Source organism: Trachypithecus francoisi, unplaced genomic scaffold (assembly GCF_009764315.1).
Source record: "Trachypithecus francoisi isolate TF-2019V2 unplaced genomic scaffold, Tfra_2.0 Lachesis_group9, whole genome shotgun sequence".
Lineage (NCBI taxonomy): Eukaryota > Metazoa > Chordata > Mammalia > Primates > Cercopithecidae > Trachypithecus > Trachypithecus francoisi.
This window is the reverse complement of record NW_022681474.1, coordinates 8,476,653-8,504,033: the sequence shown is the minus strand read 5'-3', so window position 1 is coordinate 8,504,033 and position 27,381 is coordinate 8,476,653. Positions and strand designations below refer to the sequence as shown.

Here is a 27,381-nt window from a genome sequence, read left to right as displayed (position 1 = left end):
TTACTGGGTATTATTCTTCAAGTAGCTAGGAATAAATGATCATTAACATGATGTCCTGTGTAATTCTGATATATGATAACTGGCACAATTTTATTCTTCCCTTTGGAGGTAAAGTGCTTAGCTTATAATAACAAATTAAGACTTGGGAGGGGTTGGGGGATTGAAGCCTGCTTTCTAAAGCTAAAATGTTTTGCCGCTTTCATAAAATGCTACTACTTTACTTATTTTCCTTTAACGCGCGTATTTTTGACCAGGCTATGTTTTTCTAGTGAAGAATCTTGATCCATCAGAACTGACTTTGTCCCAGCTGTAACTGAACTTTTTTTTTAATTGCAGTATGAAGACATTCACAGGATGAGACACAATTGTCTTTAATGGTAGAGATTTCACCCGTAACAACGAGGATGACTTTTTTCCAGTGACTGAATTTTCACCTTCAGATCCCAAAGGTCACACAAAGGTAATGTTTTCCTTAAAACATACCTATTAAAGTGACCAGCCTTAACATAAACAAGATCTTTTAAAATGCAGACACCTGAAAAATCCAGGATTTCAATCCTGGCTCCAGTGTTTGAATAGGAAAAGGAGAACCAGGCGTAATGAAATTCCTTTGAAGCGGGACTTCTAACCCTAATTTAAAAGCAGTATTCAGGTTATTTATATTATGCATTTTCCACAAATGGATCCTCGGTTCAGGTTTTCTTATTTTATTGGAAAAAAAATTCCACTGGCCAATGATAAAATCCTAACTCTTATGAGTTATCTTTTCCAAGTCTCATGTAATATATTTCTAGTTTAGTTTCATGTAATATATTTCTACTGTGTCGTTAGAAGAAAAGAAACCCCCAACCTTTCATGGAACAAACTTTCCCCAACAACATTATCACAATGGCAATGCAAACATTCCTTCCATTTTTCTGACAGTTTGACTCAGATATAAAAGTTTATGAATACTTGTTGTTTTCAGATAGGATTTAAATAAATAAGAAAGAGGAATGGAAACTAATGATTATTAAATGCCTACTATGTGTTGAGTGTGTTTATAGAAATATCTTAGCTATTAGTCACTTTGTTTTTAAGGAGAGAGTTTCGAAAGCCTACTTTCTCAGCCCTATTTTTTATGTGACTTGTGGTTTTCTGAACTTTGCAAGGCTCTTGCAATCTACCTTGTAAATTCACTGAAGGGCTGTTTGTCTCAAGCTGGAACTGCCCAGACATGATGGACATGGAGCCATAAAACCTGGATGGTTCGGCCATGTGCGGTGACTCACGCCTGTAATCCCAGCACTTTGGGAGGCTGAGGTGGATGGATCACGAGGTCAGGAGTATGAGACTAGCCTGGCCAACATAGTGAAACCCCGTCTCTACTAAAAATACAAAAAAATACAAACAACAACAAAAAACCCACTAGCTGGACCTGGCGTGGCAGGCACCTGTATTCCCAGCTAATTGGGAGGCTGAGGCAGGAGAATCACTCGAACCTGGGAGGTGGAGTTTGCAGTGAGCGGAGATGGTGCCACTGCACTCTAGCCTGGGTGACAGAGTGAGGCTCCGTCTCAAAAAGAAAAAAAAAAAAAAAAAAGAGAAAGAAAAAAGCTGAATGTTCTGATTCATTGCAGGTCATCCTAGAGATAAAACCTGTGTTTCCAGTTCCCGTATATAAGACCAACTGAACAAGAAATGGAATTAACTGAATCTTACCATTTAAAAGGATTCAGCCTTATTTTTAGAGTATGGGCTTTACCTCCACAAACAGGAACTGGAAATATAGAGACTCTTGGGAGAGCTCTCCAGGGTCAGGAAATATTACAATTTTTTTTTTTCCTGATACTATTTGAAAGAAGGACAGTAAAATATGTGGAGGAGGTTGCCTTAGTTCTTGTTCTTATTTTATTTCAAAATATTTTTTCCTGATTATAAAAGTCAAACATGCTAATTTTAGAAAGCATAAAGACATATAAAAAAGAAAATAAAAGTTGGACGCAATGCTGCCATTAGGAAATAACCACATTCATTTAATTATAGGAATAAATACATACTTTAATATTGGAAGACTCATATAAATATTTTAAAAATTGGGATCATAATACAAGCAACACCAAAAAAATTGACTATGCTTGTATCCTTCTCAGATTTTTATTCACATTGCAATTATAAAAGCCCCAGAATTTGACTTGAAAGGCTATATAGTCCCAGAGGCAAATATTTTTTTCTGTTTTTTTTTTTTTTCCTGTACATTACTGTGGATATCTTCCAGTGCTATTAAATATATTTGAAAATATGATTTTTCATGGATCCTTAGTATTAAGTTCTTTGGCCATAATACAGTTTATTTAAACATCCCTGCATTGTTGAACATTTCATTTGAAACCAATTTTTCATTATTGTAAATAACACCCTCAGAAAGTCTGAGAGGAACGTCCCAGTCTTGCTCACTGCTGTGTCATAGGGTCTAGCACACTTTGCAGTACAGGTATGGCAAGCACTCAATCAAAAGGCTTTGAATGAATAAATAATTATTTTCTTCTGAATGTCTTCCAGTTCCTTGGTAAATATTTCTAGAAATTGAATTACCTGGTCAACGTTTATGAACTTTAAAACAAGGTTCTCTGTAGAAACCTGATTTCTTAATTAACATTAGCACCCATGAAAAGAATGGTTTATTTCTCCTGAAGCTTTTTAATAAACAGAAGTATTTACATTGTATATTATGAACATGGCCTCAAAATCCTCCTGCAACACTGGAAACCCTTCTGATCTTCCAATGCTACCTGCCAGACAAAAATCAAATCAATTTTTTCTTCTTTTTAAAAATTTTTCTTTAATCATTTTTTACAATTTCTTCTCTTGAACTCCTTAAAACTCTTAGTAATGGTTATTCTATACTTCCTTTCCAAGTTGTTATTTACTTATGCTATTTAAAAAGATAGTATAGGAAAAAGAAAAAAAGAATCTGTGTATGTGTTTTGATTTTTGGTGTCTTATTATTATTATTCTTTTGCCAGTATTTCATGTGGCAGTATTTTATCTCTTCAACTAGACTGTAGGTTCATTGAAGAATGGAGAGTGTAGTGATTGAGAGCACAGGTTTTAGAGTCCTTTAATGTAGCTAACACTTAATGGCTCTCTGACTTCATGTGAGTAACTTAATCCTTAGTTTTCTCATCTGTCAATGGGGCTAATGATACCTCCCTCTCGTGATTGTTTTAAGGCTCAAATGAGAAAATGTGCTTGGCACAGAGTCTGGCATACATTAAGTGCTGAACAGGTTTTATAACCTTGTGGTTGTCTGGAAGAACATAGACATCATTTTGGAGATTATTGCTTGACTCAATATAATGAAAACATGACCTGCAGGATGATGTTTCTGGCCCTGTCAGAAACAAAGGAATGGGAACTGGGAAGAGGACAGTACATTTTCTGGTATTTACATTCTTACCTCTGGGATGTGCACCATTACCATGACAGACAAATCTAGGATTCTTTTAGGTGTCTCAGTAGTAATCTGTACCAGAAAAATGGGAAGACAAGAATAGTTAGTGCTGTCAATTGAGTTCTCAAAGGATCTCTGAATGCACCCCTTGAATCAAAGTTCCTACATGGCAACAACACGGGATTCACACTGAGATGACCCTTTCATTGGGAGAAAACATCCTGTTGCATTTCTCCTGGTGTTTTTCATAAGCCGTTGGTAATACGTGCATACTGGTTTTGTAATCTGGTACTATTCATTGCTAAGACCTGTTTACCAAGATCTGTTTTGATGAGACTTTGGCAAAGTTTGATTAGTCATGAGAACCCTGTTTTCCACTCTTTGCATGTACTGTCAAAGTACACTACTGTTCAAGAACTAGGTCAGCTTTAAAGCTCCCTCAGCCTACGTCCCTCTCAGACTTTTATTCTATCCCAGTAATAGAAACCAAACTTACAGCCTAGAAATAGCCATAGTCTCATGGGGAAGGAGCTACAATACTTCTAGACCCGTTGATTTATCAGTGATGTTGGGAGGTGAAAAGGCTTTTTGACAAAATAAAACAACTGAAAGTTTAAAGAACTTCCCACTTTTTAATCATAAAAAAGACTAATTTTCAGAAAAGGATGCAAAAATCTTCGGCACCAAAAAGGATAAAGAAAAAAAGTAGAAAAATGGCAAAAGTATCTAAAGACAAAAATGAACTCAATTTTATCTTCTTTTAAAAAAATTATCTGGGCCGGGCGCGGTGGCTCAAGCCTGTAATCCCAGCACTTTGGGAGGCCGAGACGGGCGGATCACGAGGTCAGGAGATCGAGACCATACTGGCTAACATGGTGAAACCCCATCTCTACTAAAAATACAAAAAAAACTAGCCGGGCGAAGTGGCGGGCGCCTGTAGTCCCAGCTACTCGGGAGGCTGAGGCAGGAGAATGGCGTGAACCCGGGAGGCGGAGCTTGCAGTGAGCTGAGATCCGGCCACTGCACTCCAGTCCGGGCGACAGAGCGAGACTCCGCCTCAAAAAAAAAAAAAAAAAAAAAAAAAAAAAATTATCTGAAATAATTAAAACATTTCTCTCCTCTTGAACTCCTTAAAACTCTTAGTCATGGTCAAAAGAAAAGAAAAATGGCCAATGTGTCTAAAAAGGTATGTTCTTTAAAGTGAGAATGCATATGATAATAAAGATTTTGAGGTCAAATCTTAGATTTTACATTTCTCTATTTTGCTTTATAGCAATAATTAAAAGCTTGAACAAGAAAGGAAGTTTCAACAGGCTTATTTTTTCCTATTAGTTTCAAGTAATTTTTCTCCAGTGGAAAACTTGTGGATGTACACAAGCCATACATAGGTGTCCAGTTTTCATGTGTTGGAATCACTGCAAAGACCTCTAGAATTTGAGAGCTGAGGGGTCGCTGAACATTCACTAGAGAAAAACCCAAGCGAATCTTTGAGATGCAGCCGTAGGGTTGGCATTCACCTTTCAGCGATATCCGTACTTCCCCTATCCCACTTCTTTTCTTCCCCTTGCTTCTATAAAAGTAGCATCACAAAGGCAAAATCAAGTTTATTAGGAATAGAGAGTACATTGCATTTGGGAACAATTTTTGCCTAAGGGAAGGGAGTGCAGAATGGCAGGAAGAAACTTTTAGCCTGTTTTTTAAATAGGTAGGTGTGCTGTTGTTCACAAAAGACTATTTTCCTGGAGGAGAAATTTGTATAGAAAGATAAAACATCAAAGTTACAGGACAGGTAAACCCATCTCAAAACTTTTGCTACGCTATCAGGTGAAAAAGGAAAAAACTTTAGGAGGTAGAACTCAGAACACTTGGGAGAAGGCACATTTCCTAAATTGATCAGAGATCTTTTTACATTTGCAGACTTAGTGATCAAAGGTCTTCTTAAAATAGCAGTGGTAATAGGCACTGTGCAGGGTCACTCATAGGGCCATTTCACAGATGTGCAAATAAAATTAGAACAAATTTTTGTGTGGTCTGATTGAGCCTTGTATGCATAGACACTGCCTATAATCTTTCTGTTTATGACCAGATTTAAAATTCCAGAATTTTGAATTAGGATACCAAAAGAAAAACAAACAAACAACAAAACAGGGAAAATTGTTGCAGTATGGTGCATACCACCACGTAGCAGTTACATGGTGATTCGAATTCTGCAGCTCCGAGGGTTCCACTTGGAGGAATTCCACGTTGTGTTTCCTCTCCTTCACCTGTTTCCCAAATGATAACACTGAGGCCAAGAGGGGCAAAAGTCTGACACCGACAAACAAACAAACAACAAACAAATAAACAACATAAAACAACTCTTAATAATGACGTGGAAATAACCTGAATTCTCCAAATACCTGTTTGGAGGTAGATGGTGGGCTGTGTTTGAATCTCCTCTCTGCCACTCATTTGTGCAGACTTCAGCGTGTCAGCTAATGCTCCAAACCTGCTGCCTTTTCTGCAAAATGAAGCTAGGACGTAAGGGCTCCTTAAAGAGTTGTTTTAAGGAGCAAACGAAATGTACCGCAAATGGGCATGAAGTGCTTACCTTGGTGTCATGTATATAACGGACGCTCAAAAAGATGGTGGCGATTATGATTACCTCTCTCACCTTTAACTGATTATCTTTAATCAATATAAACAGGCCCTTGGGTTGCAGGTGTCTGAAAACACATTCTTGGTCCTTTGGTGACAATCACTACATTTTTAAAAAACGAGATTTTTTTTTTTTTTTTTTTGGGACGAAGTCTCGCTCTGCCGCCCGGGCTGGAGTGCAGTGGTGCGATCTCGGCTCACTGCAAGCTCCGCCTCCCGGGTTCCCGCCGTTCTCCTGCCTCAGCCTCTCGAGTAGCTGGGACTGCAGGCGCCGGAGGCCACGCCCGGTTAATTTTTTTAATTTATTTTTTATTTTTATTTTTGGTATTTTTAGTAGAGACGGGGTTTCACCATGTTGCCAGGATGGTCTCGGTCTCCTGACCTCGTGATCCACCCGCCTCGGCCTCCCAAAGTGCTGGGATTACAGGCATGAGCCACCGCGCCTGGCCGAAAACGAGACGTCTTTTTTAGAATGGTAAGAAAATCCCATCTTCTGCTACTATTTTTCTAGATTTTGAACTTAATGAATTTGCTCAGAGAGGAGCTTGGGCTACAGTTTGTTGGTGGCTCATCATGGGTGATAAGTTAGGAACGGGTGGGTATTTTATGATAACATCACAACGACTGCTATAGCTATTGAGCCTGCCTGCGCAATACTTACCAAAAAGACTTGTGTAAATTCAGCATGTATGATCAGAGGACCTGGGCAATACAAAATGTACTTATTGGGGAGCATGTCAATTTACAACGAATGTTTAGTGAAGCTTAACTCCGCTAAAAATAAACTTTAAATGACGTTATAATGGTGCAATGAACACTCATGTACATGTGTCTTTATGGTAGAATGGGCATATACTCAGTAATGGGATTGCTGGGTCAAATGGTAGTTCTGCTTTTAGCTCTTTGGGTAATTGCAGTACTGCTTTCCACAATGATTGAACTAATTTACACTCCCACCAACAGTGTTCCCTTTTCTCTGCGACCTCGCCAGCATGTTATTTTTTGACTTTTTAATAATGGCAGCCAGCTGGGCGCGATGGCTCACACCTACAATCCCAGCACTTTGGGAGGCAGAGGCAGGTGGATCACGAGGTCAGGAGTTCAAGGCCAGCCTGGCCAAGATGGTGAAACCCAGTAGCTACTAAAAATACAAAAATTAGCCAGGTATGATGGCAGGTGCCTATAATCCCAGTTACTCGGTAGGCTGAGGCAGGAGAATCGCTTGAACCTGGGAGGCGGAGGTTGCAGTGAGCCAAGATAGGCCACTGCACTCTAGCCTGGTGACAGAGCAAGATCCCATCTCAATCAATCAATCAATCAATCAATCAATAATGGCAGTCACAAAAAAGAATGAGATCATGTCTCTTATAGGAACATGAATGGAGCTGTAGGCCATTATCCTTAGAAAACTAACACAGGGACAGAAAACCAAATATCATGCCTTCTCACTTGTGAATGGGAGCTAAACCATGAGAACTCATGAACACAAAGAAAGAAACGACAGACATGGGGTCTGCTTGAGGGTGGAGAGTGGGAGGAGAGGAGCCGAAAGGATAACTAACGGTACTTGGCTTAATACCTGGCTGATGAAACGATCTGTACAGCATCCCCCCATGACACGAGTTTACCTATGTAACAGATCTTCACATAGACCCTCAAACCTAACATCAAAGTTAAAAAGTGACGTTCTTAGGAAATATCACAAGTATTGTCTCACACAGTTGTCAAAAGGGAAACCTGCACAACCTACTGTGAGAAAGCAGAAAGAGAGGATCCCTGAGTCCAGGAGACCCAGAACAGCTTACATTGAGCTTTGGCTCAGTTAGAGACATTGACTAAGAGGCTGGTTCTCACCTTTTTAAAATATACTTTCTAACTTTTTTTTTGTTTTTAGCATATGCATTTTTCTCAACATTTTCTATTTTTTATTTCTTTTTTAAAAAATACTTTCACATTTAAATTTTAGATTCAGGGCGTACCTGTGCTTGTTTGTTACATGGATATTACATGCATGATGGTGAGGAGTGAGCTTCTCCTGTACCCATCACCCAAACATTGAACATTGTACCCATCAGGTAGTTTTTCAACCCCCACTTTCCTCCCACCCTTCACTGTAACTTCGTTTTTCTTTTGTGAAACGTAATAAACACGTGCCTTTTAAATTCATGGACTTTGTTATTATTTTTATTTTGTAAACAGAGACGATTTTTTCATCCTTTTAAAAACGTTGAAGTAATTTGCCATTCTTTCCGTATCATCTTTCTCTTAGACTTGTTAATCCTTTTGGCTTTGATTATTGCAAACATTCATGAAATTAGCATTTTAAGTGGCCATTTTCTACAAGTATCTGTTTAGTTTATAACTGCAAATAAAGCTTGGGGAAAAAATCTTTCTAACAGCTGCTATTATTTTTTTACAGAGTAGAATAATGTCACTTGCACTTGTAGTGAAATCCATTCAATAGTATTTATTTTCTCTGGGACCATAGATCAGATCAAAGGGAAATTGTCTTTTCTGGGTGTGAGACCTACTATTGCCTATGGGATTAGGTTCAAACTCCATGAAACTGACCAAATCCTGCAAAGTTGCTTGTATTCCATCTATACTATTTTATTATAATTACACAAATCTAGATATACCTTCCTTTTTGCCTGCCTGCCTTCCTTCCTTCCTTCTTCCTTCCTTCCTTCCCTCCTTCCCTTCCTCCCTCCGTCCCTTCTTCCTTTCTTCCTTCTCTTCTTGCTTCCTTCCTTTTTTTCCTATCTGTTCATCCACTTTTATAGAGACCTGTGCATTCCTTAAAGGCAGGGACTGTGTCCTATTTGGCTTCATAGCTGAAGAAACAAGCACCATATCTTGTTCTTGATAGAGATAGAAATCAGGATGTTCTTCATGAATTCTCAGATCCCGACTACTGTGAGCCTACTGGGGATGGGGAGTAAATAGTGTTCCTTTTTAAATTCCTAGTGTCTAGTATAGCATCTGACACATATGAGATCCAGAAATTACATCTGAGTTAAATACACAAGCAAATACGTTCAGTATATGTAGAAATAAAGCACTGAATTCAAGTGTCATAATTACTTTTGAAAACTATTTCATTTCTAAATTTTGTTACACTGTTGGCTTTTCATCTTTGTTTGTTTGAGACAGGGTACCATTCTTTCACTTAAGCTAGAGTGCAGTGGTGTGATCAGAGCTCACTGCAGCCTCAACCTACTGGGCTCAGGTGATCCTCCTGCCTCAGTCTCCCTAGTAGCTGGGCTGCAGGTGCACACCACCACGCCTGACTAATTTTTTCATTTATTGTAGAGACAGGATCTTACCATGTTGCCCGGGCTGGTCTGGAACTCCTGGGCTCAAGTCATCCTCCTGTGTTGGCCTCCCAAAGCGCTGGGATTATAGGCATGAGCCACCACTTCCAGCTGGCTTTTCATCTCTTGGTGGGACAGGAATTAATTAAGATATTCCTAATTTTTCTTTTTCTGGTGATTATATACAGGGATTATTCTGAGTGTGTATAATGATGAGGCTGGTCTTTGAAAGACACCTACATAAATGAGTTAGTTTCCATGATTGACTTTTGTTATTTGGTTAAAAGTGAGGAGAATTTTGTATTGGCATCTGGAAAAAAGGAGAAATAATTATTTAAAAATGGGAAACAAACCTGTCCCTTGGGTACTCCCTTTTCAAAAACCAGTTGTCCATATAAGGATTTATTTCTGGACTCTCAATTCTATTCTATTGACCTATATGTCTATCTTTATGCCAGTACTATAGTATCTTGATTACTGTAGCTTTGTAGTAAGTTTTGAAGTAGGGAAGTGTGACTTCCCCAAGTTTGTTCTCTGTTAAAATGTTTGTTTTGTTATGCTTTGCTATTCTGGGTCTTAAATTTCCATGCATGTTTTAGAATCAGCTTCTCAATTCCTGTAAAAAAGACTACTTGAATTTTGATAGAGATCGTGTTGAATCTCCAGATCAATTTGGGGAGTATTATCATCTCAACAATATGACATCTTCCAATCTATAAGCACAGGATGTCTTTTCATTTATTTAGGTCGTTTTTAAATTTCTTTTGGGATTTTTTTTTTTTTTTTTTTTTGACGGAGTCTCGCTCTGTCACCCAGGCTAGAGTGTAGTGGCGAGAAATCCGCTCACTACAAGCTCCGCCTCCTTCATACCATTCTCCTGCCTCAGCCTCCCAAGTAGCTGGGACTACAGGCGCCTGCCACCGCGCCCGGCTAATTTTTTGCTTTTTTAGTAGAGACGGGGTTTCACTGTGTTAGCCAGGATGGTCTCGATCTCCTGATCTTATGATTCACCTGCCTCGGCCCCCCAGAGTGCTGGGATTACAGGCGTGAGCCACTGTGCCCGGCTTCTTTTGGGAATTTTTTTCAATGTACACATTTTGCAGTTCTTTTGTTAAATTTATTCCTAAGTATTTTATTCTTTTTGATGCTATTATAAATTGAATTGTTTCCTTAATTGCATTTGCAGATTGTTCATTGCCAGTTGATAGCAATGAATTTGATGTTTGTATGTTGCTTTTGTATTCCATGACCTTGCCACACTCATTTTTTCATTCTAATAGTTTTTGGTAGATTCCTTAGAATTTTCTATATAAACAATTGTGTCATATGCAAATAGAGATAGTTTTACTTCTTCCATTTCAATCTTCTTGACTTTCATTTCTTTTTCTTGCCTCATTGCTAGAGGTAATTTTGAAAAGTAAATTGAATGCTTACTTTGTTCTCTGGAAAAATTGTAAAACTTGTTTATCATTTTTTTTTTTTTTGAAAAGTAAGACATGCTATCTTAGTCTAAATATCTTCCAATCCTGAAGAGGACTTTTTTTTTTCATGTGCTTATCGGACATTTGTACATTTTTAGTACATTTCTTTTTATATTACATATCTATATGTATTATTTCAGTTTCTCGTATTAATTTGTTAGACCTCTTTATATATTAAGAATAATAACCCTTTGGCTGTGAAATAAATTACTAACATATTGCCTTAGTTTGCTGTTATTTCATTGATATTATGTATTGTATTTCTACGTAATCATATGTATGTATGTATTGTAATCATATGTATGTATGTAATCATATGTATGTATGTATGTAAATGTATTGTATTTCTATGTAATCATACACAGCAGTCCTTTAATCTAGGGATCTGTGGTGTGTATCAGGCCTAGGGGTGTTCCCTCCCCCATCTCTTAAATTATACAACTATTTACCCATGTTTTTCGTGTCTTTTCGTAAGTGCTCTATTTTTGAGAGTAGACATTAGAATACCAATACACTAGCTCAGATATTTGATTCTGTAAGCCTTCATGATAAATTCGTTGGACTTCCATTACGTAGGAAAAATGAGTTGTCTGTTGCCTCTTGAGGCGACACTTCCTGACGCCATCTTGCCCCGTGGCAACAGCTCAAAAAATTCTCCCAGATGGAGGCTCAGCAGCTTGCCTTGCAGTCAATTTCCTCTGAGAGAACGCCACCTTTGCTGACTCCAGTCACAAATACAATCCAATTAAAAGCTATTATGTTAATGTGAATAGAGCGGGAGATAAAACAAGACAGTAAAATGTTTCATTTAGGCCCAAATGAGCTGATTTCTCAGGGCATAAAGAATCCCCATTAGGTTGGTTGCCGCAGTGACACAAGAAACATGCAAACCAGGCTGCTGATTACAATCTGGGAAAGCGAGATAAAAGGTTTATCGCTGTGACAAGGGCTGGTTGATGGACTATTAGATGACGCATTTGTATGTTTGCTTTAAAACCTTTCGGCTTCTGTCATGCATTGTCATTGAAAAAACTGCTCTTTTCCGTTAAGTTCTTATAGTGCTTACCTGGAAAACAGAATTGATGTATTCTTAGGAAAGTGGCAGCATGATTTGTCTGAGCACGTAACATTTTGTGTATTTGATGAAGGTGGCCTGAATTTGGAAGTTAGAGCAGTCAAAGAAGTTGAATCCTTTCTCAGGATCATTAAATTTAGTGAGCTGGTATGACTTGTGGAGGGTAAAATCTGCATTGAAGAATGAAAGAAGTAGAGTTTAGAAGATCACATTTTTTCTCTCTAAATTTTACATCATTGCTATTGGTTTGGAAGAAATATTGGAGGTTTTTGTAACTGAGGTCTAATGAAATAAATTCAATATGATGATGTTACTTCTAAGATCATTCATTTTTGGGTCTCTTATGTAACCCTAATTCTATAAGATTACAATTTCCGATAGGTTAATGAAACAGGTGTGTCATGGCACAGCCTATTTTATTATGTAACATTAAAAAATATTTTCTATTTACTTCCATCTTCTTATGGCTCCTAAGAGTAAGATACCCTAAGCACAGTAGCTGGCATTGGGGAGGGGACTACAGTTGTTTGCCAAAGTCCATGTTTACCTTTCTTCCATTTGTCATAGAAGTACCAAGCACATGGCTGGCTGACTAGAATACATTTCCCAGCATCCCTTGTGTCAGGTGAGTCCCCATTACTAAGTTCCAGACAGTCAAATGCTAGTGAGAATGAGTGTGCTTCTCCCAGTTCAGACCCAACCGGGCTTCCCACATCTGGTCCTCCAAGTTCTGTCCCATTCGGTCTGACTGTGCTGTTGAGCTCCATCCAAGATGACTTTGGAAGCTGTATATTGAAGATGGAAGAGCCACTGTCAGCCTAAGTCCTGGAACAATCCGTTAAACGAGGGACACTTTGTGGACATGACTATAACCCCCAGCCTGTTTCATGAGCAAGAAACAAGTTTCTGTTATTTTTGAGTGTTTCTTGGTTAGGTCTATGAGTTATAATCCCAACTCATGTGGCTTTATCTCCAGTTTATCAATGAGTCAAAAGTAAGATGGGGCTGGGTGTGGTGTCTCACTCCTATAATCCTGGCATTTTGGGAGGCTAAGGCTGGTGGGTCATTTGAGCTTAGGGGTTAAAAGCCTGAGAAACAGCTAGACCTTGTCTCTACTAAAATTCAACAAAATTATCCAGGCATGGTGGCATGCATCTGTAGTCCCAGATACTAGGGAGGCTGAGGTGGGAGGATCACTTGAGCCTGGGAAGTTGAGGCTGCAGTGAGCTGTGACTGAGCCACTGCACTCCAGCCTGAGTAACAGAGTGAGATCCTGTCTCAAAACCAAAACCTCAACAAACAACAAAAGGAAGTAAAGTTTGGGAGGCCAAAGTGGATGGATCACCTGAGGTCAGGAGTTTGAGAGCAGGTTGGCCAACATGGCGAAACCTTGTCTCTACTACAAATACAAAAATTAGTCGGGCGTGGTGGTACACGCCTGTAATTCCAGCTACTCGGGAGACTGAGACAGGAGAATGGCTTGAACCCAGGAGGCAGAGGTTGCAGTGAGCCGAGATCGTGCCCCTGCACTCTAGCCTGGGCAACAGAGTGAGACTCCGTCTCGGGAAAAAAATAAATAAATAAATAAAAAGAGGTAAAATGATCTGTGACTCACCTCATGTTCCACAGTGCTCTTCCTATGAGGACTTTATTTCTAAAAATCCTGCACCCCATTACTTTCATTCTTTTAAAACCCCAATGAAACAAATGTAAGATGATGCCTGGAATAAAGTCTGATTCACTGGTCTGTATGTGGCTCACATTCCTGATATTGTTGGTAGAGCAATGACTCATTTTACTTTTAAAAGTAAGGGTTTTGTTTGTTTGTTTGGTTTTGTTTTTTTAAAGAATTGTGAGGTATATACTCAGACAGGTATATTGTGATTCTATTCAGGTGGCAAGAAAATCGTTTTTGTGTGACAATAATTTTTTCAATGAAAAAATTTTGGAATAAAAACATTTGGTAGAACTTATTCATTTTGCTCATGAGAGCTAAAGTGGCAAAACCTGAATGATTTTTCTCCATGTTCAAGGTTTCTTAGGTTCCTGTTTCCTTGACTTTTTTTCTTTCTGAAAAGCACTATGTTTTTATGTCATGGCTCAGCATCAAAGGATCTCATTTTTCTTATTTTAAAAATATTTGTAATTAAAATGATACTTAAAGTGCAAATGTAATTTTTTTTTTTTTTTTGTCTTACAACACTTATAAAACGAAATAGTAAGTCATGGATCTCACTTCCACATCAATGCCATGTCAACTCTTACAAAAAATAAGTATTTTCAACATTATTTGTAGAAACAACCGTAGCAGGCCGGGCGCCGTGGCTCAAGCCTGTAATCCCAGCACTTTGGGAGGCCGAGACGGGCGGATCACGAGGTCAGGAGATCGAGACCATCCTGGCTAACAGGGTGAAACCCCGTCTCTACTAAAAAATACAAAAAAAAAAAAAAAAACTAGCCGGGCGTGGTGGCGGCGCCTGTAGTCCCAGCTACTCGGGAGGCTGAGGCAGGAGAATGGCGTAAACCCGGGAGGCGGAGCTTGCAGTGAGCGGAGATCCGGCCACTGCACTCCAGCCCCGGCAACAGAGCGAGACTCCGTCTCAAAAAAAAAAAAAAGGAAACAATCGTAGCAGTCACAGATGTATTCCTTAATTCAACAAATATTTATTGAGTACTTATCATATAGCAGGCCTGTTCTAGGCACTATAGCTAAAGTATTGACCAGGGCAGATACATTCCCTGAAATCCTGGGATTTTCATCATATTGGGAGAGAAAAATAATACTGAAGTTAGAAAAAATATCAGATAGTAATATAGGCTCCTAAGAAATGTAAATAGGGTAAAATGATGGTGACTATAGATTAGGAGGTTGAGGAAGAACTTTCTGAGAAAGAGATATATAAATTAGGACCCGAATAATGAAAAGGAAACAATTTTGTAAAGATTATTAGGTGGGTCTCCCAAATAGAAGAGCTAGCGCCATGATCTGAAGAAAAGAATAGGCTTGCTTATTCAGCAACAAGCAAGCAAGCCTCATAAAAGACGAGAAAAAATGGCAGAAGATGAAGTTTGAGGTCTAAGTAGGCGCCAGTTCATGGTAACCTATGGTCAGGAGTTTGGGTTTTATAGTTATCGTGATGGACTTTACAAGTCTTGAATTAGCAGGGTGATATAATTCGTTTTAGGCTTTGAAAAGATCTAGCTTGCACTGGGGAGAAAGTTTGCAAGGTAGGGAGGCATACAGAATGGTTACCTTGAAGGCTTTGGAGTCTGCCAAATTTTGGGTTGAATTCTACTTTACTTGAGTAACTCTAATCAGGTGATTAAGACATTTAAGTCCCAGTTTTATCACTAAAGCAAATACAGAAATTTCCCAGATACGTCATTGGAAGAATGAAACGAGCTATTTGATGCATATTATTTAGCATGATGATTGGTTGTTAGCAAATATTCAATAAATGGTGACGAAATTACTGTCTGTGAGCATAAAATTATAAACTAGAATTTTAAACAAATGAAATATAGGTTTACTTGAAAAATATTAGCATTGTCTTTTTATTTATTTAATTGATCAAACTAGGAAAATATGGGGATAGTGTTGAGAAAGGGAAATTTAAAAAAATGAGAAAAAAATTAACTCTCTTTTCTTTCAAAAAAGAAAGGATAAAAAAACTTTTAAAAAGTAATTTTTAATATAATAGAGTGAAGAGGAAGAAATACAAATGAGAAAGGCTACTAACTATGCTGAAATAATCAGGTAACTGTTGAACGTTTACTGCAATACCATCCATAATACTAAATGCTTTATCTACATTATTTCATTGAATACTTGCAGCCATACTGTGAAATAAGTCTGATTTTGTTGATTATGTTCATATTACAAATGAGAAAACAGAAGAGCATTTAGTGGCTTGTCCTAAAGTTAATAAGTGACTGGATTGGATTCAAGCTCAGATACCTGGTTTCACATAATTCTACTTCTTGTTTCTGATGTGAATGTCTGTGATTTTTCTTTCTTGCCTAATTGTTCTGTCTAGGACAGCCAGTACTATGTTAAGTAGAACTGGCAAGCATGGGCAACCTTGTCTTGTTCTTGACCTTAGGGGAAAAGTTTTCTACTTCTAGAGGTGAGTATGATCTTAGCCGTGGGCTTCTCGTATATGATCTTTATTATATTGAGGTGCATTCTTTCTATACAAAATTTATTTAGAGTTTTTATCATGAAATAAGGTCAAATTCCGTCAAATGCTTCATCTGCATTTATTGAGATGATTATATGATTTTTATCCTTCATTCTGTTAATGTGCTGTATCACATTTATTAATTTACTTACGTTGAACCATTCTTTTATCCTAAGGATAAATGCTACTTGATCACGTTGTATAATCCTTTGATGTACTGTTGAATTCAGTTTGCTTACGTTTTGTTGAGTTTTTTTGCATCTATGTTCTTCAAGGATATTGGTCAGTAGTTTTCTTTTCTTGTAGTGTCCTTGTCTGCTTCGGTATCAGGGTAATGCTGGTCTTGTAAAATGAGTTTGGAAGTGTTCTCTTTAACTTTTCAGAAGAGTTTGAGAAGGATTCGTATTAGTTCTTTTTTAAATGCTTGGTAAAATTCATCAGCGAAGTCATCTGGTTCTGGGCTTTTTGTTGTTGTTTTTGGAAGATTTTTAATGACTGTTTCAGTCTTCTTCCTAGTTATAGGTGTATTCAGATTTTCTATTTCTTCATAATTCAACCTTGTTAGCTTGTACGTGTCTAGGAATTTATACATTTCTTCCAGGTCATCTAACTTGTTGAGGTACAATTCTTCATAGTAGTTTATTACGATCCTTCACATTTCTGTGATATCAGTTGTAATGTCTTTTTCACTTATATATGTTTGTCGTGTGTGTGTGTGTGTGTGTTCGTGCATAAGAGACAGGGTCATGCTCTGTCACCCCGGCTGAAATGCAGTGGTGCAATCATAGCTCACTGCAACCTTGAACTCCTGGGCTCAAGCAATTCTCCTGCCTCAGTCTCCCAAGTAGCTGGGACTACGGTCACATACCACCGTACCTGGCTAGTTTTAAAATTTTTTCTGTAGAGACAAGCTGTCGCTATGTTGCCCAAGTTAGTCTCAAACTTCTGGCCTCAAGCTATCCTCCAACCTCAACCTCCCAAAGTACTGGGATGATATACCTGAGCTATTGTACCCAACCAGTCTTTTCTCTTTTTTTCTTAGTCTAGCCAAAGGTTTAGCGATTTTATTTTATTTTTTTAAAATCAGCTCATAGATTTGTTGATCTTTATTATTGGTTTTCTCATCTCTATTTTATTTATTTCTGTTCTGAGCTTTGTTACTTCCTTTTTCTGCTAACTTTGGGTTTAACTTTTTCTTCTTTTACTAGTTCCTTAAGCTGTAGTGTTGGGTTGTTTATTAGATATAACTTTTTCCTAATGTAGGCATTTATTTTATAAACTTTTCTCTTAGAGCTGATTAGCTGGATTTATGTTTTGGTATGTTGTATTTCCATTTTTGTCTCATGACATTTTGTAATTTCTATTTTAATTTATTTTTTGACCCATTGGTTGTTCAGGAGAGTGTTGCTTAAGTTATACTATTTGTGAATTTTCTGTTTTTCCTCTTGTTATTAGTTTCTAGTGTCATACTATTGGGGTAAAAAATATTTGATATAATTTCAATTTTCCTAAATTTGTTAAGACTAATTTTGTGACCTAACATATGATCTGCACTAGAGATTTTTCGATGTGTAGTTAAGAAGAATATGTATTTTGTTGCTGTAGGATGGAATGTTCTGTGTACATCTATTAGGTCCATTTGGCCCAAAGTGCAGTTCAAGTTTAATATTTCTTTATTGATTATCTCTTTGGATGATCCATTACCAAAAGTGAGATATTGAGGCTCCCTATTATTATTGCATTGTCTGTTTTTGCCTTCATGTCTATTAATATTTGGTTAATATAGTTAGGTCCTCTGGTTTGGGGTGCATACATAATTATTATATCCTCCAGATAAATTGACCTCTTTATCTTAATATAATGACCTTTTTTGTCTTGCTATAGTTTTTGACTTAAAGTCTATTGTGTCTGATATGAGTATAGTTATCCCAACTCTCTCTGGTTTCCATTTGCATAGAATTCCTTATTCCATAGTTTTATTTTCAGCCTATGTGTATCCTTAAAGCTGAAGCAAGTCTGTTGTAGACAGCACATAGTTGGGCTCCAAAAAGTAATGACAATACAATATATATATTGCATTGATATTTGTATTTTACATATATATATATAGAGAGAGAGAGAGAGAGAGAGAGAGAGGGAGAGAGAGAGAGAAGGAGAGAAAGAGAGAGAGAAGAGAGAGAGAGAGATGGAGTCTCTCAGCACACAGCAACTTCTGCCTGCCAGGTTCAAGCAATTCTCCTGCCTCAGCCTCCAGAGTAGTTGGGATTACAGGCATGGGCCACCACACTGATCTCATTTTTCATATTTTTGGTAGAGTGGGTGTCTCACCATGTTGGCCAGGCTGGTCTTGAACTCAAGTGATCCACCTGCCTTAGTCTCCCAAAATGCTGGGATTACAGGCATGAGCCACTACACAAGCCCTAAAAAAACACTATTTATTAGGTCATTCTATGCCTTTTGATTAGAGATTTGATCATTTACATTTAAAATATTTATTAGTAGGTAGGATCTTACTATTGCCATCTTGTTAATTGTTTTCTGGCTGTCTCGTAGTTATTTTGTTCCCCTTTTCCTCTCTGACTGTTTTCTTTGTGAATTGATTATTCACGGTTGTATACTTTGATTCCTTTCTTTTATCTTTTATGTATCTACTGCAGGTTTTAGCCTTTTGATTACCATAAGGCCTACTTAAAACATCTTCTAGTTATAACAATATATTTTAAACTGATAACAACTTAACTTTGATCATATACAAAAATTCTACCCTTTTACTTCCCCCTGCCTCAGATTATGTCTTTGATGTCACAATGTGCATCTTTTTATGATATATTGTGTATTCATTAAGAAATTATTGTAGCTATGGATACTTTGAATACCTTTGTACTTTAACCTTTAACCTAGATGTAAGTGATGTACACACTACCAACACATATTAGAATATTCGGAACTTGACTTTATACTTTCCTTTACCAGCGAGTTTTATACTTTCATATATTTTTGTGTTACTAGTGGACATCCTTTTATTTCAGCTTGAAACTGAACTTCCTTTATCATTTATTGTAAGGGAGGTCTAATGATAGTGAACTTCATTAGCTTTTGTTTGTCTGGGGAAGTGTTTTCTCTCCTTCAATTCTGAAGGACAGTTTTGCTGAGCAAAGTATTTTGGTTGGCAGTTTCTTTCCTTTCAGTAGTTTGAATATATTTTTCTGCTCTCTCCTGGTTTATAAGTTTTCTACTGGTAAATTCACTGATTGTGTCATTGGGGTTCTCTTGTATGAGATGATATTTTTTTCCCTTGCTGCTTTCAAAATTCTCTTTCTGTCTATGATTTTTGACAGTTTAATTATAATGTGTCTTACTGAAGTCCTCTTGGGGTTCAGTCTGTATGAGGCCCTATGAACTTCATACACCTGGATGTTCATATCTCTATCCAGATGTGGGAAGTTTTCAGCCATCACTTCTTTAACAAAATTTGTGACCCTTTTCTCTCTCTTTTCCTTCTTCAACTCCCAAAATGCAAATATTGTTTGCTTTATGGTATACAATACTCATGTAGCCTGTCTTCACTCTTTTTCACTGTTTTTTTTTTCTCTCTTCTAACTGGGTAACTTCACATGGCAAGTCTTCAAGTTTAGATTCTTTCCTCTGCTTGATCAAGTCTGCTGCTCTCTACTGCATTTTTAATTTCATCCAATATATTCTTCAGCTCAAGAAATTTTTTGTATTCTATTTTTCTGTTGAACTTCTCATTTTGTTCATATAATTCTACTTCTTGTTTCTGATTTGAATGTCTGTTCTTTTTCTTTCTTACCTAATTGTTCTGGCTAGGACATCCAGTACGATGTTATTGTTTTCCTGGTTTGTTTTCCTGGTTTCAGTGACTCATCTGTCCATGCTATCTTATAGCTTACTGGGCTTTTAAAAATACTTATTTTGAATTCTTTGGCAATTCATAAATCCCCATTGTTGGAAACTGGTCATTGGAAAATTACTGTGTTCTTCTGGCGATGTCATATTTTCTTGATTTCTCCCTTCTTACAGCCTTGCATCGATATTTGCATATTTGATTGAGTGCACCTTTCCAAGGTGCTTTCCAGTGCTTATGAACTGGTTTTGTTGGAGAAAGTCCACCTGAGGGTGGGCGCAAGGGTACTAGCAGAGTGAGGTGTGGCAGTTCTAGCTCTGGGAAGGGCCTGTGGCAAACTCCCTGTGCATCTTTGTCAGCCGAGATCAGCATTGGTGAAGATTGCAAGAGTTTTCAACAAACAAGGCTGTGGGCATCCACAGCAGCAGTAAGGGATCTTCAATAGCAAAGGGTGCTAGGGGACCCCCTGATGTCTTTTTCTTCTACAGGGGATATCATGTCTGAAGGGATCTTTCTTGATATCAGGTCTAGCTTGCAGGTTTCCTTATTGCAATAGTGGCACTGTTTGACTGTTTGAGCTGCTGGCACCTGTGCAGTAGCCACAGAGCCAGGTTTGGAGCACAGGTGTGCATGAAGCCAGGTTCTGAAGTGCAGGTACACATGAAATAGGCACAGTTCTGAAGTCAGGGGCATGTGTGGGGTTGCAGGGGTGACATCCCTCATCCCATGGCAGTGTGACAGTAGCTCATTCTGGGGGAGCATGGAGTAGAATTATCTCCCTTTCTTTGAAGTGTGTGGTAGCAATGGCTGTTGTTTACCCAGTGGTGAAACCTGCCAGTGCCCCCTGCAGAGTAGGCTGCTGGTGTTTGCTACCCAAATTCTGCATTGTACTTTCATTTGATGATACCTATTAGCTTTTGCTAATATTTTAACCCGTGCACAGCTTCTACTTTGTTTTACTAGCACACTGTTAATGCAAAGTGGTAATCATCCCTGGTAAGGAGCCACCGGTGGAAAATGCAGAACAAGGCAGAGGAGGCCCTAGTATGGATCCAACCTATGGATAACTGTCTGAGAACATTTATGCTCAGCTTCTTTGGTATATTGGCTAGCAGTGTTTGACATGAGGCATTTAGTGTGGGAGCTGGCCAAAGACCTATTTGGTGAGAAATACTGACCGCCAGAATAAAGCTCATGGAATCGTTCCAGATTAGATTTGAGTCAACGCACTCATTCACAATGATTTGCTGAGCAAAACATATATACAATGAATTTTTCTAGACATTCCATAGCAATACATTCAGTAAGATATGCTAGGTACAACGTCGTTGCGTTGAAGTTGATGAATATCAGGTAAAGGAAATAGTCATACTACTAGATGGAATTTCAAAGGATCTTAAGAGCTGTATGAAAAAGAGCTAAAGAGGCTTGGAAAAACAAGAGGTCCCACCCAGTTGAGTGTGATGGTTGGTGTATGTGTAAATAATTATTTTTAAGTTGAACTTTTGTTTTTCAGAGATGGAGTCTCATTGTGTTGCACAGGCTGAACTCAAATTCATGCCATCCTCCTGCCTCAGCCTCCTGAGTAGCTAAGTCTACAGCTTCAAGCCACTGTGCCTGGCTGGAAATAAATGTTTGAGAATGCATACTCTGAGGATGTTCTCAAGAGAATACACAAAGGTAAAGAGGGACTCCAGGCATACATACTTTTTTCCTTTTCTCCCCACTGCATTGCCTAAACCTGAGAAAACACCTTTCTAAAGCTTCTGTCTTGTGAAAACGTAGCCTCTTGAGTGTGGTCTGAAACAGTGGAATATTTCGTTCTGTACTTGCAATGAAAACTGTAACTAGGAAATATGTAACTTTGGACATTTTAATATTTACTGTAGTATGTAGTTAATATTTATTATTCAAAATATCAGTGCACATTGTGTAAGCTTTATTCTAGGGTGTAGGTGACCACTGTGTACCCATGTTGATAGTTTTTTAGCAGAGCGCTGTGGTACTAGCACACTGGGCTGGTTACTGAAAGATCTTGGGACACTGTTCCGGTTTCAGAGTCACATGCAAAGCCTGCTTTGTAAAGTCCTCAAATAATGTGAGCTAGGTAAAAATACAGCTTCCTTTGACTCTACTAATCACATAATAACAGGACATAGTCAGTTTTAAGGCTGGAATGTGATACATGCAAATTGCTTCACAAAAGGCCAATTGTCTCTTTTGGGATTTGGGCCACTGTTTTAACAAGTTAGCCTCAATGTGCATTCTAACTGCCCAGCCACTGACTGCTAATCCCACTCCACCACTGAAACAAGACCCAGTTTTGTAATTTGTATCAAAATGGGAAAGGACCACAGGCCTGTAGGTTTTTATGTGGTTCACCTCCTGTCAAAGGGATGGGGAATTTGTGGATTTCCTGAAAAAAAAACTGGGCGTGGAAAGAAAGAAGTGAAGGCACCAAGCCGCCAACTAAGAAGTGTCACAATGTATTTGATGACAGTGCAGAGGAAAATAAAAGGCATGCAGAGAAGGAAACCTAAACTGTCCAAAATTTCCACTGAGTGTTTAGGGCAAGGAGTAAATGGCTAAGAGCCATAATAGGGTGATATATACCATACAATTGAAGAGGATGAGCTACTCTTTGCCCCAGTCACCTAACTTTGGCTTCGCTCCTCGAACTTGCTTAGGGTATCTCTTACAGAGTAGCTGTACTCTATCGCATATCTATTATAGTCATAGAATGTTAGATCTGGAAGAGGCATTGGAGATCACCTGGTGAGAAAGAGTTGGCAAGGCCTTGTGTGAATGCAAAGTGTCCCCTGTCTCTTTCTGTGCATGAGTAATTTTGGAAGAATTCCAGGATTATTCCAGAGCTCCAGGCAACCCAAGGATGTCTCTCATGTCTTTTGCACCCTCAGAGACCTCTTGCTTGTTCTTTTTTCTTTTCTTTTTTTCTACATGTAACTTTTACTTTAAGTTCAGGGGCACATGTGCAGGTTTGTTCTATAGGTAGACTTGTGTCATGGGGGTTGTTTGTACAAATTATTTTATCACCCAGGTATTAAACCTGGTACCCATTGATTATTTTTCCTGATCCTCTCCCTCCTCTCAGCTTCCACTCTCTGGCAGGCCTCAGTGTGTGTTGTTCTCCTCTATGTGTCCATGTGTTCTCATCATTTAGCTCCCACTTATAACTGAGGACACATGGTATCTGGTTTTCTGTTCCTGTGTTAGTTTGCTAAGGATAATGGCCTCCAGCTCTGTATTAGTCTGTTCTCACATTGCTATTAATAAATACCTGAGACTGGGCAATTTATAAAAAAAGAAAGAGGTTTAACTGACTCAAAGTTCTGTATGACCAGGGAGGCCTGGAAACTTACAATCATGGCAGAAGGCAGAGAAACAGCAGGCACCTTCTTCGTAGGGCAGGAGGACAGAGTGAGTGCAAGCAGGGGAAATGCCTGATGCTTATAAAACCACCATGTCTCATGAGATTCACTCATTATCATAACAGCATGGGGGAAACTGCTCCCTCGATCCAGTTACCTCCACCTGGTCACACCCTTGACATATGGAGATTATAAGTCAAGATGAGATTTTGGGTGTGGACACAGCCAAACCATATTGAGCTCCATGCATGTTCTTCCAAAGGACATAATCTTGTTCTTTTTAATGGCTGCATAGTATTCCACAGTGGGTTTTTTTTGTTTTTCTGTTTTTGGCTTTTTTTTTGACAAGCTCTCACTCTGTTGCCCAAACTGGAGTGCAGTGGCACCATCATGGCTCACTGCATCCTCAACTTTCCAGACTCAAGCAATCCTCCCACCTCAGTCTCCTGAGTAGCTGGGCCACAGGTGTGCACCACCAAGCCCAGCTAACTTTTGTATTTTCTGTAGACATAGGGTTTCACCATGTTGTCCAGGCAGCTTTCAAATTCCTGGGCTAAAGTGCTCCTTCTGCTTCAGCCTCCCAAAGTGCTGGGATTCCAGGTGTGAGCCCCTGTCCCCAGCTCCCGTGCTTGTTCTGATCTACTGCTACTATGAATGAGAGAGGCTCTGTGAGACATTTTCCTTCTCCAACACTCCTTCCTCCAAAGATCCTTCCAGGAATTGAGGTACAACTGATCTTACCATGCTCTCAAACCTTTTGGAAGGCCTAATATCTGCTCCTTTTGCATTGAGACCCGAGCCAGGTGCTGCTAATGGTGCTCCCAGTGGACTCCAGGAACCTAGCCGAAATCACTGTTTTTGGATACCCTGGGTACAGAACTGGGTAAAGAGCATGCTCCCATGCCTGGCATGGTTTCACCAAAAACATCATGCCTGAACTGAGTAGATCAAACACCTTGAGAAAAATGTGAAGGCCTGTGTTTCAGGCCCCCACGCTCCTCAGCATCTTGTTGCTTAAGACAACATAACTATTGTCAGGAACATTCTAAGAACTTTCCTGCTTTTGCTGCTGAAGTTGAAGAGAAGCAAGTACAGCATTCCTAAATCGCTGCATTCCTTTTTCCTGCGTCTTGATGGATAGTGGTTTATTTTTTGGCAAGAGAGTTTGAATAACTAATAAAGAAATGGCGATTTTGCCCCATGGCACAAAGATCTTTGCACACTAAAAATAAAGCAAATTTATAAAAGATTAAAAAACGAGTAGACTAAATGGACTAATTTCTCCATAAAGAATGTAATGGCTCCAGCTAGTAAAGGGATGCTCCAGCTAGTAAAGGGATGCTAACTGGAGAGAATTAGACCTGAGACTGAACAAATATTTTCCTGCCTCCAAAATATTCTTAATTCTTCTCAGCCACATATTCACCCTGGATTTATTTTCCGGTGCATGCAACAAATCACTACTTTAGCAGATTATATGATATAGTTTCGATCTGTGTCCCTCACCCAAATCTCATGTCGAATTGTAATCCCCAATGTTGGAGGGGTGCCTGGTGAGAGATTATTGGATCTCTGGGGTGGATTTCTCATGAATGGTCTAACACCATCCCCTTGGTGCCGTTCTCATGATAGTGAGTGAGTTATCGTGAGATCTGGTTGTTTGAAAGTGTGTAGCACCTGAGCTCTCTCTCTCTGTATTATTCCTGCCATGTAAGATGAGTCTACTCCTCCTTGGCCTTCTGCCATGGTTGTAAGTTTCTTGAGGCCTCCCCAGAAACTGAGCAGATGCTGGCAGTATGCTTCCTGTATAGCCTGTGGAATTGTGAGCAAATGAAACCTCTTTTCTTTATAAATTATCCTATCTCAGGTGTTTCTTTCTAGCAATATAAGAATGGACTAATACATTATATAATAAAAAATGTATTATCTCACAGTTTTCACTGGTCAAGAGTCTGGGTACAGCTTAGCTGGGTCCCCTCCTCAGGGTCCTACAAGTGTGAAATCAGAATGTCAGCCTGGTCTGTGGTCTGATAGGGACATTTCAGCCTGCGTTTAAGCCCACAGGTTGCTGGTAAAATTCAGTTTCTTGTAAAATTCTTGCTTGTAGGACTAAGGCCCTCAGCTCGCCCATCAGACCCAGTCTCTGGCCCTGTCCACATTCGGCAACCTGCTTCTTCAAGGCCAGGCCAGCTTCACTGCTGCTTCAGATCTCTTTGGATTTTCGATCTCTGACTGCTAGACTGTCTGTTAAAGAGATCACCTGATTAGGTCAGGTGCACCCAGGATCATTTCCCTTTTAATGAACTCAAAGTCAATTGGTCAAGGACTTTAATTCTATCGAACTATCCCCCTTACCTTGCGATAGAACTACTCAACCATGGAGGTGATGCCGCACCAGATTCACAGGTCCTGCCCACATGCAAAGCAACAAGAGGCAGAAATCTTGAAGGCTGTCTTAGAATTGGGTTTACCACACCTTTCCAGGTCTTATCCTTGCTGATGGCATTTTAACCTCATACTTCATCCTCATCTCAACATTCACCCCACCCATGGCTCAGCAGAAGCCTCTGCTTAAAGGCACTCTTCCTTTGAGGACCCAAACATGAGCTCCTTCTTTCCTTGGTCTTGGGTTTTCTTTATTTTTGAGGAGAATTGTTACAAAAACAGAGTTTCACTGTGTCTGGGGACTCCTGTGTTTTAGGACAAATAAGATACTATATTTAGTTAAATGCCTAACCTGGACTTGAAAAGGGAAGAGGGGACCATACCTTATTTGAGTTCAGGCCCACCAAAGATTAAAGCAATTTTGCACTCGATCTTGTCTTACTTCACATGGGCAAATGTATTGGGCTAGTTGTCATTACTTTTTACCTTTATTTGTTTGTTTTCCATTGCACAATGACTCAGCAAATGAGAATACCGTCAGAATGTCAGCCTGTACCACATTTGGAGGTCAGGCTCTTGACATTATGGAAAGTTCATGACCGCTTCTCAGCAAATTTCCCAGAAGAAACCTTCTGAACTCCTGCTCCTCATTCTTGAGAAATGTAAATGTTTTGTAAAATAGTTTTAGATTGTGTCATGGTTGTCAATGGCTCATAAAATTCATCCAGGATGGTTATTAGATAACATTCTCCGCTTCACCTGTTTCTGACTAAAATGGTTTGGGATGGTGTCACCGAGAGACCTGATACCCCTTAAAGCTGGGAAAACAATACATTCTCCTAGAGTGGAGTGTGTGAGTAAATGAGATGAACTTTAAATTTCTTCTGGAACCTAAAGCTGTATCTAGAATTACGCCCTTGCAGATACAAAGAAATTATGATTGTGTCATGGTGCTAAAGAAGCTGGTGTGAAAAAAGCCAGTCAGTGGTCTGTTTGGATATTTTATTTATTTAGCATCGAGTGCCTAAGTATTGCAAAATATCTTTAGCTGCTTCTACATCTATATCTGTATCTGTCGCCAACCTAAAATGTCTTTCAGAGAAAGCATCGTCTGAGTGGCTTCGGTCGCAGTTTGAAAGACAATTAGCAGTTTCTTTGGAGCCAAGAAGATTTCAAAGAAAATAATGGCTCCTAATACTCACATGCGGTCTCCTACACATATTTTTTCCTTTATCAGCTAAGTACATGATCACTGCCAGCGAAAATGCTCTTTGCTGCCAGGGTAAGTTCAACAAATGTAGCTACTCTGCTCATTCTTTCCTTTGAGATTGTAACCGTGGTGAAATATATAAAGGCAATATCTATTAATCCTCCAGCATTAAAATAGTCAATTACCTACTTTCAAGATGAATATGTTTCCTTTTTTAAATGGGGAAGAACTTGGATTTTGTGACTGTGTGGCTGACATGGCAGCTCAATAAGTTGGCAACACAAATACTCGCCTTCTGAACAAGATGTGTCTGTCTTTATTAGTATTAACTAGAATGGTAGCCTTGGCAATACCTAAAACCTGGGCTAATGTCTAGACATCGCTCTCCATGACCAGGCATAGCATGCAAAT

General features: G+C 38.9%; 1 pseudogene; it reads left to right on the top strand.

Annotated features, from left to right (window-relative positions):
* Positions 1-27,381, top strand: part of LOC117082800 — a 159,719-nt pseudogene that overhangs the window by 110,821 nt on the left and 21,517 nt on the right.